This window comes from Saccopteryx bilineata, chromosome 2, assembly GCF_036850765.1.
Source record: "Saccopteryx bilineata isolate mSacBil1 chromosome 2, mSacBil1_pri_phased_curated, whole genome shotgun sequence".
Classification (NCBI taxonomy): domain Eukaryota; kingdom Metazoa; phylum Chordata; class Mammalia; order Chiroptera; family Emballonuridae; genus Saccopteryx; species Saccopteryx bilineata.
In genome coordinates this window covers 304,817,862-304,830,406 of record NC_089491.1, presented here as the reverse complement: position 1 = coordinate 304,830,406, position 12,545 = coordinate 304,817,862, and positions in this window count along the sequence as shown.

Sequence of the window (12,545 nt, the reverse complement as noted above, 5' to 3'; positions counted from 1 at the left end):
CGCGGGGAAGCGCCTTCTGGCGTTGGAGTCCGACCTGGAATCCAGTCGTGGCTCTACCCCTCACTTAACTCCGTGATCTTAGCAACTTTCTTAACCTCCCAAAACAGTTCATTTATGAAATGGAGAGAATTCAGTCTCTTAGAAGTGTATTGATGAAAGGAGATAGGGTCCATAAGTCATCTACCAGAGTTTCTAGTCCATAGTTTCTCACTAAATATAATTCTTAAGGAACCAGGTCACACTTGGTACAAGAGGCTACTTGAATAATTTAGCAGCAGAAGGGATGCACAGTCCCTAATTAGCTGAACTGCTGAACAAAACCTCCAAGAAATAGATGGTGTGTTCTATTTAACAGGAAACCAAAGACAAACTAGTGTCTGAATTACTTCTTGTGCCTCCGCATATACTAGCTGTGTGACATGAAGCCGTGAGTTGCTTAACCTCTCTGAACTCAGTCCCTCAGGTTGAATGAAGATGATAATGAGGAGCGGAGAGTGATGCTGAGCAGATTAAATGAAATAAAGGTTATAATGTGCTTAGGGCATTGCCTGGCACATAGACACCCAGTAAATGGTGATGTCATTCATCCCCCACCTCCACAATTTAATTTAAGGTAAAAGTAATTGATTTAATTGAGTGAAATATGATCCTATCATTCCTTTATAGGCTTTTGGGAGAGAATCATCACTTCCTTTGATTTCCAACCTTTTTCACCGTAACACAGAGTAATTATAATACATAGAGGTATTCCTGTAACAGCAAAGCTACCAGAAGATGTTAGCTTTTCTAATATGATTTTACCAAAAGATGTCAGAAATACATGTTTTTAAAGGAACATGAAATATATGAAATGCTCTAGCACTCTTGACACCTAATATTTTTTCCATTTTAGAAACCAAGAGGAAAAATAAGAATTATTCAGGTAGGCTGATTAAGGTAAACCCATTGGAAACATTTGTTTATAGCAAGGTTTCATTTTTAAAGCCCCATACCAAAAACAGTTAAAGGTTGTGGAGCTGTTCTACCCAGCTCTGCCCTAATGAGCAATAAACATCTGCTTCAGCCTTAGGGTCCATAGTTGTAACTGAGATGACAGTATTGTTAATTGCCATGTATTTTTGGAAGAGATCCTGCTTTGGGAGTTCTTAAATTACTCATAGCAAGTCTGTCTGCTTTTTGTTGTTTTTTTAAGGGGGAGAGAGAGAAAGAGAGAAGCACCAACTTGTTCCATTTAGTTGTGCACCCATTGATTGCTTCTCATGTGTGCCCTGACCAGAGTTCAAACCAGTACCCTTGGGGTTGAACTGGTGACCTCAGGGTCTAGCTGGCACCCTTGTAATGGAACCTGTGATCTCAGCACTCCAGAAGGACTCCAGAAGGACACTATATCCATTGTGCCACCGGCCAGGGCTAGTCTGTCTGCATTTAAATTGACCAAAAAAAAAAACACCCCACAACCGCCTGACCAGGTGATGGCGCAGTGGATAGAGCGTCGAACTGGGATGCAGAGGATCCAGGTTCGAGACCCCGAGGTCGCCAGCTTGAGCGCGGGCTCATCTGTTTGAGCGAAGCTCACTAGCATGGACCCAAGGTCACTGGCTCAAGCAAGGGGTTACTCAGTCTGCTGTAGCCCCATGGTCAAGGCACATATGAGAAAGCAATCAATGAACAACTAAGGTGTTGCAATGAAAAACTGATGATTGATGCTTCTCATCTCTCTCTGTTCCTGTCTGTCCCTATCTAACCCTCTCTCTGACTCTCTCTCTCTGTCTCTGTAAAAACAAAACAAAAAACCACAATACATGTTGACAACAGAGAAACTGAAAGAAAAGTACATTTCAAATTAGTGAACTGGGGGGGGGGGGGAATTCATGTGCCTGGTTTTCTTTTCTTTATTTTTTAAATTGATTTTTAGAGAGAGAGAGGGAGAGAGACAGAGAGAAACACTGACATGTTGCTCCACTCATTTATGCCATCATTGGTTGATTCTTGCATGTGCCCTGACCAGGGATCGAACCTGCAACCTTAGCATATTAGGACGAGGCTCTAACCAACAAAGCTACCCAGCCAGGGCCCATGTGCCTGGTTTTTCCACTCAGGATTCTATAAAGATAGAATCTCTCTCCATGGTTCCTCACACAACAGATGGTTCTGTTTTTGCAAATTCCATAGTGGTTAGGTTGGTCAACCAAAATGTGCTTTTTTAAAAATCTTTTTTGGTCATTTTTCCTCCAGATAGATGGATTCCTAATCTTAGCCTTAGCTACTGAGTACTATCTCAAATCAAATTTGCTTTGAGCTCTGGTTAAATGACCCTATAATTATTATTATTATATTATAGGAACCTATAATTATTATCATGTGGGGACTGTACGTGTATGTTGTATATGTGTATATTGTTTATGCAGAGGAGAAGCTATCTTGAAAATAAAATGCAAGTACTTGTACAGGGGGTCCTCAGGTTACGACAGTCTCAACATATGATATATTGAGGTTACTTTGCTTACTCCCATAAAAACTTTAAAACATTGAGACATGAGTGTTTTGGCTTACGCTGTTAGCATTGTACTTACGGACTACGTGGGTGAACTAGTTTAGTTGTGCATGGTGGAAAAATACGCAGTAGAGTTCACAGTACAGTATATTTATTTCCTTTTCCTTTTTCTGTGGCTTTGTTATGTTTTTATGTTCTAGATTATGATTTTACAACTGTGTTAGGATAGGTAAGTGACTTAGGCTAGGGTGTGTTTCACTTACACCAAAATTTGGGTTATGTCACTGTGTAGGAACAGAACTCTGTCCTAACCCGAGGACCCCTTGTTTATTGAACTTGCAGCATTTACTAACCCCAGTATCTGTCGAGGCCCTAAAATTCACCAAAGATGACCAATGAATTGATGCTTAGAAATATTGCCTGACCAGGCGGTGGCTCAGTGGCTAAAGCATCAGACTGGGACGCGGAGGACCCAGGTTTGGAACCCCAAGGTCACCAGCTTGCGTGCAGGCTCATCTGGTTTGAGCAAGGCTCACCAGCTTGAGCCTGAGGTCACTGGCTAGAGCAAGGAGTCACTTGCTCTGCTGTAGCCCCCCGGCCAAGGCACATAGGAGAAAGCAATCAATGAACAACTAAGGTGTTGCAACAAAGAATTGATGCTTCTCATCTCTCTCCCTTCCTGTCTGTCTGTCTCTATCTGTCCCTCTCTCTGTCTCTGTCACAAAAGAAACAATCTTTACCAAGGCTATTTATAGTGGGCAAAGAAATTTCATGCCCAATAATAAAACTTATAATCAGAAGATATTTGAGGTCCAGAGAAAAACCCATGAGAAGGTCCTTGAACAGGTACTTAAAGCCTCTAGATTATGAAAAAAACTCATGGCAACATCTTTCAGCCCTAGCTGTGATCTTCATACAACACATTGTTTTCCCAGAGAGAACATGATGCTACATGAGTTACTGCAATTATGTGCCTGGGGCATAGCAACTGTGAAATCCATTTAATGATCTGTCGCAAACACACCTCAGGAATAACTTCATAAAATCTTAATATTTGGGGTCTATATTCAGTCTACTACTTTCCTCCTCCACTAATATTTTTAACCTGAAATGATTTTATTGATCTTTCATGAAATGTACTTTTCCTAGGCTTATGAAATAGATATGGAGAATGTACTAGAGAAAAGAGGGAACTGATAACTTTATTTCTAACTGCCCTTGGAAAAGATGTAAACTGACAAAAACTCATGAAGCCCACTCATGTGTAGCTGTCTAGGACTGGGTGGTTTGACCAACTTCTTGTAGGATACATATTGTTTGAATTTTAAGCCAGAAGTTTTGTTCCCTCTTGTATAGTTATGATAACCAGCTGGAAAAATTTTTTTCAATTATAATTAATTCAGGAACCACCAGTGTTTACACTATTCTGTTTACTACATACTATGTTGTATATACTATGCTGTTTACTATAGAATAAACTCCAGAAGGTTTTGTTCTTTTTTTCCAGGAATTTTCCATCTTGGACTAGGGAACTTCAGAAACCATTCTTACTACCCACAACTTCTATCAATTTTAGAGTTCTCTCTGATTATTTCTTTTGATCCTATTGACAAAGACAAAGAGTTGAGCTAAGGATACAGAGATAAGAGGAGGGCAAAATCCAGCCAACAGATGAAGGGAGAGGTGCAGCTCTAAACAGGGTTTGTGCGGTGAGGAGAGATTGGAGAGGGAGCGGTAATCACCTCCCACTGCATAAGGAACATTTCCTGAAAGGGGTGGAGTTTGAGAGACTTGGTGCTAATTCAAAATTGTGTAATGCCAGCTTTTTCCTCCCTTACTTTATTTATCCAGCTGCAAAAGAAAATTAGTTTTGCGCTGCTCGAGAACTTAGCTTGTAAGCTGTAGACAATTCAGAATTGTGTCACAGCCAGCAGCCTCCCTCCCTCGACTGTCAGGAAGGGAAATGTGAATTCTGCCTTGGCTCGCCCTGTAAAGTGGGAAAAGTGTTAGGGCTTTTTTCTCCCTTCATCCTCTCAGTTTCTCCCCCTTCTCAGAAAATGTAGTTGAGTGTGTCTAGAAATCAGATTGCAATAAGAGAGCCTGAAAGTCTAGGGAGGAGGGGAGTTCTCCCATGATGGAGAGGAAACCAAAGCCAAGGCTTCATGGAGCAGAGAGAGTTCTGGTGAGCTCTGAACCCATGTTTCCAATTTCCTATAGGATTTTTGCACATGTCCATCTTCATGACCCCTCCATCTCAGAACAGACCACTTGCACTCATTACCTAACCAAATCCTCCTAATTTCAGTTGAAAGCATTACCCAAACATCTCAAGTCATTCCTAGCAATTTGTCTTCCTCACCCTCTGCAGGCAATTGCTTAACATGGTCTGTTGTATCCAACCTCTATAATATCTCACATTTGTCCCCTCTTCATACCTGTTCCAATGCTATCATCTCTTACTAGGACTATTGCAGTAGCCTTCTAACTTCTCTTTCAGTATCCAGGCATTCCAGCCTATCTTCCACAGTACCACAAGGAAACTTTGAGAAACACACATTTGATTTTGTCACTCATCTGTTTTAGAGTGTCCAAAGGATTGATTTCTCTACTGCTTCCAGAATAAAGTCCAAACTCTAGCCTGACAGGCCTGTGAAGGGCAAGGTTGAAAGGCCGAATCACCCTTCAGGGGCCCCTGTTTTGATTAGTGACTTCTTACAGTCTACCCCTTTGCAGCCCAATCTCCAGCCTCACACACTGCAGCCCCTCAGACATCAAGCACATCCAGGACTCCTGCCTTTTGTTTGTTTAGCTCCATCAGCCTGAACTTTTTTCTCCCTTCCATGGAACTTAAAAGCACCAGGCACTGTGCTAAGAGAGAGGGCTGTAAGGAACATAGGGTACCCTGACCAGAGGCACAGTGGCAGCTTAAATCCCCAGTCAAGGCACATACGAGAAGCAATCAATGAACAACTAAAGTGACACAACTATTAAGTTGTTGCTTCTCATCTCTCTCCCTTCCTGTCTGTCCGTCTGTCTCTCTCAAAGAAAAGAAAAGGAACGTTAAGATAATAGACTGACAAGTAAACGATTAGAAGACAAAGATGAGTGCTGTGGGAGGAAGCCCCTGCCATACATCTTTCCTGTAGCGAAATGAACATGAAAAGCCAAATCATGACCATCAAGGTAATTGAACATGGTATCTGGGCACAGGGAGTGTGTTGGATAAGTCAGTTATTCCATGATGTCATAATTTGTTTGATCAACTGTGATAAAGTACCACAGAAGTACCTTATAACCAACAGAAATTTATTTCTCACAGTTTTGAAGGCTAGGAAGCCTGTGCTCAAGACACTAGCACTGTCACATTCTGGTGAAAGCCTGCCTTCTGGTTCATAGCCAAGCCTTCTGTCTGTGTGTCCTCATGAAGTGGTAGGGATAAGGGAGCTCTGTGGGATCTCTTATAAGAGCACTAATTGCCAAACCAGGCGGTGGTGCAGTGGATAGAGCATTGGACTGGGATGCAGAGGACCCAGGTTCAATACCCCGAGGTTGCTGGCTTGAGCATGGGCTCATCTGGCTTGAGGATGGGCTCACCAGCTTGAGTGCAGGATCGCTGGCTTGAGCATGGGATCATAGACATGATCCTGTGGTTGCTGGCTTGAGCAAGGGGTCACTAACTCTGCTTTAGCCCCCTGGTTAAGGCGCATATGAGAAAACAATGAACAACTAAGGAGCCATAACAAAGAATTGATGCTCCTCATCTCTCTCCCTGTCTGTCTGTCTCTCTCTCTCTCTCTCTGTCACACACACAAAAAAAGAACATTAATCTCATCCACCTTCATGACCTAAACACCTCCCATCACTTAATACCAGTATCTTGGAGCATTAGGATTTCAACATACAAACTTTGGGAGAATACCAACATTCTTCCCATAGCATGTGATAACTAGATGTGCCAGCTACACAACAGGACTACAGGCAAGAGAGCCCCCTCCCCTTGAACAACTTGGGGCCAATCTTCCCAGCCCCTTCCTCGCCTACTCTCTTTCTGTTTCCTGCTGACTATCTCTTTAATTGTCTTAACACAATCTCCTAGGTTCTAGCCAACCTCTGCCACATTGTACTAAAAAAGCAAGGTGTAGATAACAGAAAAAGAAGAAAAATGGCCCTGGCTGGTTGGTTCAGTGGTAGAGCTTTGGCTGGCATGGGGATGTCCCGGGTTCAATTCCTGATCAGGGCACAAAGGAGAAGCGACCATCTGCTTCTCCACACCTTCCTCTCTCCCTTCTCTCACTCTATCTCTCTCTTTCCCTACCATAGCCATGGCTCCTTTGGAGTTAGTTGGCCCCAGGCACTGAGGTTGGCTCCATGGCCTCACTTTAGGTGCTAAAATACCTCAGTTGCTGAGCAACAGAGCAATGGCCCCCAGTGGGCAGAGCATTGCCCCATAGGGAGCTTGCTAGGTGGATCCTGGTGGGGGCGCATGCAAGAGTCTCTCTGCCTACCTGCTTCTCACTTAAGAGAAATAAATAATAATTTTTAAAAAGAAGAAAAATACATATGTCTCTATAGCCCGTTTCCCCATGTATAAGGTGCACCATTTTTTGAAAAATGTGGGGTCTAAAATCTGGGTGCATCTTATACAGTGGTTGTAGTTTTTTTACTTGCATTTCCCACATTTTCATGCTTGTTTTTGCGCTCATTGTTGAAGACAGTGATTCATCATCAGACCCAGATGAGGACAAACTAATGGATGGGAGTTTTGACAGTGATGAGTTGTATGAATTTTATGAATAAAACTTGAGTTCAATAACTTCATGTAATACTTTTTTTTCAAATTTCGGGCCTCAAAATTAAGATGCATCTTGTACATGGGGAAATACAATATATAACCTTCTCTTTTGTATTATAGCCATTTCTGTCCTTGGGTTGGGGACTTTAGATTCTCTTGCCAAATAGTTCACCAGAGACCAACACATTTGGTTTGATGAATGGTCATATTTCAGCCTCTTCACATGTCTTTACTTGTGCCAACCGACCATTGTCTACAGCTTTATATCAGAGAATCTAAGGGTTAGAAAGTGCTTAAAAATAACGTAGACCATCCATCTCTTAATGCTTGAATCTGCTCCATGACCCTGCACCAAGCACTTGTTCAGCCCATGCTCCAAGAGAACTCCCTACTTCCTTTCCCTTTGATCATTAAAATCTGTATTCCGTGCCTTCCTCCAGCCCCCTGCTCTCTGGAGAACACAGAACAATGCATTCTTCCTTCACAGAACAGCCCTTTATATAGCTGAGGACTCTTCTCCAGGCTCCAGAAGATGCCACACTAACAAATATACCTCCATTCCCTTCACTTTTCCTCATGTGATGGGACTCCAAGTGTTTTCACCACTTTGCCCATTGCCCTTGCTCTAAACAGGATGGACAATTATGATCCTGACCAGACTGGGCAGAACGTGGCTTTCTCTTTCAAGCTATTGACCCAAAGAGAAAACTCAGTCATAAGCTTCATACAAGCAAAAAACAAAAAAGTTACACATAGGTTTGAAAATAGGCTACTGGTTGCCTCACTGCTCCAAACACTGTGCCACCCACTCAACCCACAACACTTCCCAATGTAACCAGGAAAGCAGACAGCAGGCTCTAAAAATGTCATGTTTAAAAACATGCAAGCGGTGGCTAGAAGTCTGTATTTGCAGAAATCTTCTGGGAGCTACTGAAATTAAGGATTGGGCTAGCTTCAGCCATTCACCCCCTGCCCCAGATGTGTGTGGTCTCAGCTTCCCAGCATAGCACATATGACAGTAGTCAGGGCCAGCTCTCAACAGAGTCCTAAGAAAGTGAGGTCTGTGAGTCTGACCCGCCAGTCCTGTACCCCCTCCCATTGTTTTCAATGCCTCCTTTCACTTTTTTGTTTGTTTGTTTGTTTATTTATTTTACAGAGACAGAGAGAGTCAGAGAGAGGGATAGATAGGGACAGACAGACAGGAACAGAGAGATGAGAAGCATCAATTATTAGTTTTTTCGTTGTGACACCTTAGTTGTTCATTGATTGCTTTCTCATATGTGCCTTGACTGTGGGCCTTCAGCAGACCGAGCAACCCACTGCTTGAGCCAGCGACCTTGGGTCCAAGCTGGTGAGCTTTGCTCAAACCAGATGAGCCCGCGCTCAAGCTGGAGACCTCAGGGTCTCGAACCTGGGTCCTTCCACATCCCAGTCCGATGCTCTACCCACTGCGCCACCGCCTGGTCAGGCTCCTTTCACTTTCAAGAACAGTGTGGAGTTCACTTCTGCACATCTCGCAAATTCTCGTTGAGCAAGGACCCCCTGTAACCCTGCCTTCTCCAATCAAAAATTGCTTTTTAAAACAGTATTTCATCAAGTCTCATATGTGCTTATGAATTCCTGTCAGTCCAGTATTTTCCCAGAGATATTTGCATTTTATGTCTTATTATTATTTATGGTCTCCAGCTAAGCGAACATGATCAGTGTGTGCCGTGGAAAGAACCTTCTTTCCTGGGCTTCAGTTTCATCATCTGTAAGCAGAGGGGGTGTCTGAGCTCCAGCTCTGGCATGTATGAGTCAATGATTTATCTGGTGTTAATAAAACCTCATTGTATTAGTCATGACTAATTAGGCATTAGTCAATAGGATGGTTTCCTATTGGTTTCTCTAGATGAAGAGAACCAATTGTTGTAAGGAATTTGCTCGCACAATTATGAAGACAGCAAGTCCCCAGACTGTAGGGTGAGTTGTCAAGATGGAGAACCAGGTGAACCAGTAGACTTGAACTTAGTTCCAGTCCCAGTCAAAAAGCCTGGAAACCAGTGTAGCTTCAGTCTAACGGCCAGCTGGCTTACGGCACAGGAAGAGCTGACGTTTCAGTTCGAGTCTGAAAGCGGGAAGAAGCTGATGTCCCAATTCAAAGGCAATCTGGAAGGAGGAATTCTATCTTACTCAGAAGAAGATCAGCTTTTTCGTTCTACTCATGACTGAACAAGGCCCACTTACCTTTGCTTTACTCAGTCTACCATTAAATGTTAATCTCATCCAAAACACCCTCACAGAATAATGTCTGACCAAATACCTGTTCACTTGTGGCCCAGTCAAGCCGACACATAAAATTAACCATCACACTGATAGAAGTAGATGGCGGTCACTCCAAAGACCTGACCCTGGCTGTGAGTAAAAGAATCATCATCTGGGAAAGCTCTTTGCGTACCTGGACGTAAAGGCGGGACCATCTGCCTCACCCTCTTCTCCCTGCCTCCTGTCTGTCACCCTCACAACTTCTTTCTACTCCCACTTCACAGCTTTAGACTTTTTTCTTTTTCTACATTGAGAAGAATTTAAAAGCATTCTAAGGAAAATATTACCCATAAAATTCATAGTCATTAATAAATTAAATGAGCCTGACCTGGCGGTGGCGCAGTGGATAGAGCATCGAACTGGGATGCGGAGAACCCAGGCTCGAGACCCGAGGTTGCCAGCTTGAGGGCGAGCTCATCTGGTTTGAGGACAGCTCACCAGCTTGAGCCCAAGGTCGCTGGCTCGAGCAAGGGGTCACTCGGTCTGCTGTAGCCCCCTGGTCAAGGCACATGTGAGAAATCAGTCAATGAACAACTAAGGAGCCGCAACGAAGAACTGATGTTTCTCATCTCTCTCCCTTCCTGTCTGTCTGTCCCTCTCTGTCTCTCTCTCTCACTCTCTCTGTCTCTGCCACAAAAATTAAATAAATAAGTAAATAAAAATTTTCTTTTTATAGCATCCTGAAACAAAAACCACAAACATTCAAAAAATATGAAACCACTCATCACTCACAGAATTACTGACCTGAACGCAAAGGTCCAAAAACAAGGACTACAGTAAAGCACGTGTCCCGAAAGGCAGAGCCCAGGGCAGCCACCTGCCCTCACAAGCAGGAGTGCTAAGCTAAGGTCCATTTGTTCTAAAGTAAGATAGTTTTCATTTGCCCATTTCCTTTGTTTGGTCAATAATTCATTTAATCAAGCGAGCAAGCAAGCAAATTTATCAAGGCCTACCATGTGTAATAATACATACAGATCTAGATTTGGAGCAACACACAATAAGAGCTTTTGCTCTTGAAGAACGTGGTGGAGGAACAGACTGGATTCCTTTTGGGTCTTCAGATCTCACTTTAGCTTCACCTCTCCGAGGAAGCCCTCCCTGGTTTCCCACGGTCAGGCCTCCCCCTGGACTGTGCTAGGTAGGGCAACTCTGTGCACCTCCCAGGCCCCGGAGCCCTCACCGTAGCGCCATCACATGTTCTAAGTGCTTCTGTGTATCTCAGAACCCCTCGGTGGTCAAGGACGCCCAAGAGGGTAGAGACTGCTCTGATCTTTTCACCCTGTCACAACCCTGGCACATGGTGATTGCGTATTAAATATTTGTGGAAAGAGTAGATGAATAAGCCAACTGAATTTTTGCCCCATGTACACAAGTACCATACAGCAGTGTTATGGGAAGACTGAAGAGGACATCCTTAACATTGGGGAACCAGAGAAGGAAATGTGTAAACTTGAGAGTTGAAGAAGTATGATTTCAGTAGACAGAGGAGAGGCAGAGGGAAATACATCAATTGAGACTCAACAGACATGAGTTTGAACAGTAAGAAGAAGCTCGCGTAGCTGAAGCAGGGTTAGGGGGGCTGAGGGAACGGGGGGAGTGGCAGGCAAAGAGGATGAAGAGCAGGATGGAGTGTGGCTGCCACATGCAGGTGACTCTCCCAAGATTCCTCGGCAGCCTGAGCGAGAAGCAGTCAGCTCAGCGCCTTGGGAAGGTAACTCAGGCTGCAGTGTAGGCAGAGACATACAGTCGCGGTGAGCTGAGACCGAAGAGAGAAGATGGATGAGATTAATGTAGATGACATGACAATGGCAGTGAGTGTGAGCAATGAGGTGATCAGTGTGAGGGATCTTTAGGATGCAGAATCAATAGGTCTTGGTGGTTTTCTTTATGACTAATGCATGAAGACTGAGAAAATGTATGTCCAATCGATGAAAGTGCTCATATATTTGGAAAGTGTTCATTAAGTCGAAAACACTGTGAACTTGTTTTGCAGAAAGAAATAGTCTTTGTCCGTATTTAAAAAGCATGCTCTTAGTCGTGGTTTCTGTCGTCACCCCGTTTTGTATTTTCATGCATTGTTGGCATTTATCACACTGCCTATATTGTTAGAAATAACTTTTCCCTTGAACATGTCTCCTTTTCCCGCAGGGAAATCAGGGCCCAGAGAGCAAGGACTGCCCAAATATCTCCATAACCCTGGTGCCTTATCCTCTCAAGTATGTAGTCAACAGGAATGTCTGATAATTGATTGGTTGCTTATCAGAAGGGGATCACACAGGTTAAAGGTCCTCCCCATTAAAAAATGAATAATAAGGCCCTGGCCGGTTTGCTCGCAGTGGTAGAGCGTTGGCCTGGTGTGCAGGAGTCCCAGGTTTGATTCCCAGCCAGGGCACACAGGAGAAGCGCCCATCTGCTTCTCCACCCCTCCCCCTCTCCTTCCTCTCTGTCTCTCTCTTCCCCTCCTGCAGCCAAGGCTCCATTGGAGCAAAGATGGCCCAGGTGCTGAGGATGGCTCTGTGGCCTCTGCCTCAGGTGCTAGAATGGCTCTGGATGCAACAGAGCGATGCCCCAGATGGGCAGAGCATCGCCCCCTGGTGGGTGTGCCGGGTGGATCCCAGTCGGGCACATGTGGGAGTCTGTCTGACTGCCTCCCCGTTTCCAGCTTCGGAAAAATGAAAAAAAAAAAAAAATAATAATAATAATAATAATAAGCCTGTGCCTGATCAGTGGTGGCACAGTGGTAGAGCATCAACTTAGGACACTGAGGTCCCAGGTTTGAAATCCCGAGGTCACCCGCTTCAGTGTGGACTCGTCCACTTGAGCGTGGGATCATAGACATGATGCCATGGTCACTGGCTTGAGCCCAAAGGTCACTGGCTTGAAGTCTGAGGTCGCTGGTTTAAGCAAGGGGTCACTGGCTTGGCTGGAGCCCCCCTCCCCCGGTCAAAGCATGTA